Genomic DNA, 5901 nt, shown 5'->3' with positions numbered 1-5901 from the left:
TCTTATAGCCAAGGTCGTATTGTGGAATCTTCGACCTCATGTATTACTTCTTGCCTTCTTTAGACGACATCAACTGGTACCCTTACCTTTTGGGTTTTTGTTTTTTTCCCATCAGAGTTGGCTGCCAAGTAGTGTTGAAATTCCCTCACACAATGGCCTTTATATCCATTCTGTGGTTTGCCTATCATTAACTGGTATTATGTTGAAGAACTATGGCATACAAGTGCGCCATCTGTTAGTAATTAACTAATCCTGCTCTTTTTCCTTAAGCCCTTTTTACAATTCCCTTAACGTAACTTATAACACTCTAAGTACATAATATCGTGCCGTTGCCTCGCTGCTAGTACGAATTCCTCCATCTCGTAAGATCATACCAGTACTAACGCACTAGATCCCACCAAAATTTCAAAGTTAAGCGTGCTTGGCCGAGAGTAGTACTAGGATGGGTGACCCCCTGGGAATTCCTCGTGTCACGTTTCATTTCAATCCTTGCAATAATGTGCAAGGCACTCAACATATCCCAAGATTTACCTTAGCGTCGTCTCGCTACTTTTCACGTTTTGCCATGCCCTTTCCTCTTTTATCTTACAACCGATATCGGGGTAGGTCTTTAGTTCCACCATGACCATGTCTTTTTTGGTCATTTAATTTAACTTATCTTTGTATATCTCTATAACGTGTCTAAAATATCATAACACCCTTTTCCTCATGTACTCTTCCGCTTGGTCTTATGTTGTATATATATATATATATATATATTCGTAAATTGGACAACTACTTTTAAACAACCGGTATGAGGTAGACACAGTTATTTTATTTCCTGGTCCATCTTGCTTTACATATCACTTCCACACTAGAGCTTGATCGCGCTAACGCTATTCTGTCCTACCCCTTTTTCTCTTTCTTTTTTTCCTTTGGGTACTCCTTGGTCTCCTCATTTCCTTACTGTAGGAGGTTTTCTATTCTTTCTCCTTGCTGCCTGTATGTCACATCCCGGCAGCCAACAACTCTGTTGCCATGTCTTAATCTTTACTCAATCATGGCCTTACTACCCTTTACACGGTCCTTAGGTCGCTCCGTCTTACTCTCTTATTGTGTTAGCCCCTTTTTGTAAGCACTAATCCATTAGGGTCTCTGCTAATGGTTCTCCGCACGGTCTCAGATATCATGGCTTCTACCCATTTATCGCTGGGTTTTAGTCCTTGCTAACTCGAGCTAGTATGGGATCTCGCTTGAAGTTTAAGCATTCCCATTAACATGTGATAATGTCAGTCGACTTCATCTCACACTTATATTTCTCTTATCCACTTTCCCCCTTTAGGGTGTACCCATGTCATCTTCTATTTATTTTCAACTGTTCATACGCATATGATTCTGTTCCAACACATTTGACATACTACATCATAGCTACACCTTCTGTTAGATCATCTATACTTTAGGTTGCCCCTATAAGAAACCTTAATACAACCATGGGGTGCTTAGAATTCTCGATAACTAGTACCCAATCTAGTCCAAGTACGGGTACTCGAGCCATATAATTAATGTAGTAGTTTCTCCAGAGCCATATTCCTTTTTTCCCCACCAGTGATTAGCTAGCGCTCATAATCGTTTCAACTTCTCCATTCAGAAATACTTGTACTCCAGTGACCCATACTTCTAGCTCTTCTATAACACTATCTTTAACCCAGTGGATACCACTTGTTCCCCTTAATGGATTAGCAATGCATCAATGGTTTTGGAGAGCTACCTCCCTTATCCTTGAGGGGTATTTATATTTTCCACAGTGGAATCACATATACACAATACTTCTTTATATCTCAAAGCTTTTATCCTTTTCGGGTACCCGAGGTTAAATTCCAATTTTCCTTAGTCTCATGTCAATTTTTACTTTAATACTGGTCTTATCTTCTCGCCTTTTCATACTACACCTTCAGTTCTTAGCTATATATTCCCTTTTTCGTCCGATACTCATACTTAATTGTTCACGTCTATCTTGAGTACTTCCTGCATTAGTCCTTCTATTCTTTCGGTCCATGGACATTTTTGCGCCTGAAGAGTTTCATGTTACCCCTATATCCCTTGGGAAAATTATTCCTTGGTATAATCGACCCTTCTGAATCCTTCTAGTATGTTATCCAATATATGAAGCACATGATTCTGGACAACCCATAAGTTCATGTCTTCCTTCCACAAGTTATTTTAGTCGCTTAATAACCAATAAAAGGTTATCATAAAGCATCCTCTAACCACTACCAGAAGGAAATTAAGATCCAATAAGCACCACAATACTGTTTAGTGCCTAACTCATATGGTTTCCCTCTAGGTTCACTCTTGAGTCGTGAACAACCTATCCCGTTCACCACTATTGGTTGAGGGCTCTGTACTTTCCCTAACAAAGTGGAACCCAATTGCTGGAAACCTTGCCCTCCAACGGGAGTTTTCTTTCAACTAAAGACTTCCTAAATAAACATGGCCCCCCTTCCCAACAATACGGAGGGTACCCCTACAACTTTAATTCATCATAATAAGGTACTCCGTATCAACTTCTAGACCGTATGATGAACCTGCATCTCATTCCTTTATATTTCTAAAAAACATTTCAGTAGAGTTTCCTCTATATTCCTTCCTATCCCAAACCTGTACTCAGAAAATACCAATAATACCATGCGAGGCCAACGTATATATACATCCATATCATACTATATCACCACTGTAATACCTCACAAGTCCACTATGTACATGTGTTTATAGCATCTTAGTTTACATCCACACAGGGCTTCCTACATTAAACCAAACCAAAACGAACAAATTTCCCTATACAGCCAACAAAACTATACTTATCACCCTCCTATACCTGTAGTCGATCAGTCCCCAATTCGACCCGGTGACCTAGTAGGTGAAGTGTGCTCCCCGTCTCCATCCGGTTGCTATTTGCTTGTCTGTTCCTCATCATCTTCCTCACTTGAATCGGAATGACATCGATATCCAGGTAATTCCTGGTTCATCGATGACCATGATAAAGGGCTCGAATATGCCATGACACTTGCCGTGGAAGTCGGACGGACATAGTGCTCTGTTATGAGAGCAGCTGGTATGGCTTCCGAATCCACTTCCCTGGTCTTCACATGATCCGGGGACTCTATCATTGGGCTTTCTGAGGGATCAGTCTCTATAACATAATCAGGGTCTTCAGAGGGATTAGTCTCAATCGAATAACTGGGGCTGTGCCTGCTCGGTCCTGGAGCCTGAGGTTCCATGAGTACCCTGGGCCCTTCTCCGCACCCCCTCTGCTATCTAGAGCCGGTCTCTTCATTTTTTACCTCAACCTGTACCCACCTGCAAGAAAGGAGGTCAGAAATAAGTTTCCCTTAGAGGTATTACCATACCCCTAGTAGTCCGTTAAAGAGGGATTATCCTAATAGAACAACTTTATCACATGATCTAAGACAAAAAAGAAAGATAACATCCTAAATGTCCTGTAGCCTCTTGCTTATAGATGTGGTGCACAACCCACCGATAAATAAGACTCTACTAGATATGGTCTATAGACATTCCAAGAAAAGACCGCTCTAATACTACTTTTTTCACGACCCAACCCGTAGGCCGTGATGGATGCCCGACTTGGACACTCGTATATACCTTTGCTAGCTATAAGCAAACCTATCCCCTATTTGAGTCACAGTATACAAATATACTACATAACACCTCAGTCGTCACGGCTATCACGACAGGGAAAAACATCCCCCAAAACATAAACCATGTCAGCACAACTGTGCATACGTGTGTATACAACCCATATACAACCCACATACATATCTACAGACCTTTAAGAGTACAATGATAATATAAGGTGGGACAGGGCCCTCGTCGTACCCCTGAATAAATAAAGCGAGTGTATAAATAAAATGACCAGTACCACAACTAGGCTCCGATATAATAGAGCTTTTCCCAAACTTGCTGGTAGGAGTCCTAAGCTGGTGGATCTCCAAAATATGCGTCTATACCTGCGGGCATGAACGCAGCCCCTTGAAGAAAGGGGGGTCAGTACGACATATGTACTGGGGTTGTAAAGCATAACTGGAAACATATATGAAATAAAAAGAGCCAGGGGGATAAATTCGTTACTTAAGAAAACACTGTAACTGTACCTTGTGAATCATAAAACATGCATGCTCATATTATATAATATAGCCGGCCCCTTCAGGGACTCGGTGAAACATATATCTGTAGGACCATCATAAGGCCTGGCGCAATCATCACCTTATCACATCACATCACTTCATATATATATGCGTACATTCCTGACCCTCTAATAAGAGACTCGGTGAGTTGTTCATGTCATTTCATTATCATTTTCTCATATAGCGTACCCGACCCTCTAGTAAGGGACTCGGTGGATAATGTAGTGAACTATGCACGATTACGTTTCTGGCTCGGGACTCGGTGAGAAAAGGGTTACAATATATATGAGTAGAGTAGTGAGTAACCATATGCAATTTAAACCATCATTGGAGACTTGTTGAAATAATCAAAATGAACTATTGTTCGAAAATTAGGATAATAGCCATAACAAGTACCTTTGGAGTGTCATTACGGTTTGCATCAAGGTAGCACTTTTGAAATTATCTACTCGTATCAAGGCGTAATAAAATATCTTTTGGAAGTCAAGAAAATGGATATCTTAGTGGCTTTGAGAATGGGGACCTCCTTGGGATCACATATACTTCGTCTATTCGTTTCATAAAGTTCATGCCAAAAAAAAGAAGATTTACTTTACCTACTTACTCCTTCCCAAGGTATAGAAAAACTTGAGAAGCTATAGTTCAATTATTGGAAGAGTTCTAGCTTAAAAGAGTGAATGAGAGTCATGCCTTATACCACAACATAAATTATACCAACTTAGGATGGTCAGACACTTTCACATGAATCGAGGCAAAAGGACATATGTTCTAGGAAATTAAAAACGTTGGTCATCCTAGGGCACTTAAGAATAGGAGCTTCTTGTAGACTTTACACATTCTTCGTCCGTTGGCTTTCTATGGGTCATTCCAAAAGAAGGAGTAGAATAAGCTTTACATACCCTCTACTTTTCCTCATAGAGTCATTATATACATATATCATACCTGGCCCGTCATGAGCTCGGTATCATAACCTTCTCATTGCTTTACCATACCATCACATAATATACCCAGCCCATGATGGGAATCGGTAAGTAATCATAGCATTATAACATCGTACTTATATCAAAGACATGTCAAGAGGGAAGAAGGGTAGATTTACCAACTTGTACCAAAAACACGCCTAGAGAAAGAAGGGATTCACATACCTGTTTAGGGATTAATTAAAATCTATCTTATCTTGATATCTCCTTAAGCTATTTGGCATGAAAGTAATACTAATTCTAATAGCTTTTCACTTTCCAATATCCCACTCTACAACCAAGTACTAATAGGAGTCAATTCCTATCCCTTACCCTTGACTAGTTTGTTATTAGTTCCGAAGCTACCAAAAATCGGGCATCATTTCCCCTGTAACTTCAACGTCTACGAGATTTTGAATCAGAAAAAATATCAACAAACATACCAACACCACCAACAAGCAGCATATTTACAAGTAAATTTCTTCAACATTGCACAATACAAGCTCCAAACAACTAGCTCTAGAATACGATACCAAATAGAGTATTTAATCTTTATTTCGCAAATTCGTTAACCATACCAAACGGAGGGTCATGTGGCTGAAAATAGAAGAACCCATAACCTTTTTAAAAACCTTTAAATCCCTGCAACACACAACCCCACCATCTTCACCTGCAGCACTACAACGATAACACACTACGCGACTTCGATTTAGCTATTACGATTTTAATTTAGCTTGTTTTTAACGTCAAGCATCCTTGTG

At 40.0% G+C, this 5901-nt stretch overlaps 1 pseudogene; it reads left to right on the top strand.

Moving 5' to 3' along the window:
* The first annotated feature begins 360 nt into the window (after window positions 1-360).
* On the top strand, window positions 361-477 carry LOC129893597 (5S ribosomal RNA; annotated as a pseudogene).
* Window positions 478-5901: the final 5424 nt, after the last annotated feature.

This window comes from Solanum dulcamara, chromosome 6 (assembly GCF_947179165.1).
Source record: "Solanum dulcamara chromosome 6, daSolDulc1.2, whole genome shotgun sequence".
Classification (NCBI taxonomy): domain Eukaryota; kingdom Viridiplantae; phylum Streptophyta; class Magnoliopsida; order Solanales; family Solanaceae; genus Solanum; species Solanum dulcamara.
Note: the sequence above shows the minus strand (reverse complement) of the source record. Positions and strands in the feature narration are given on the sequence as shown.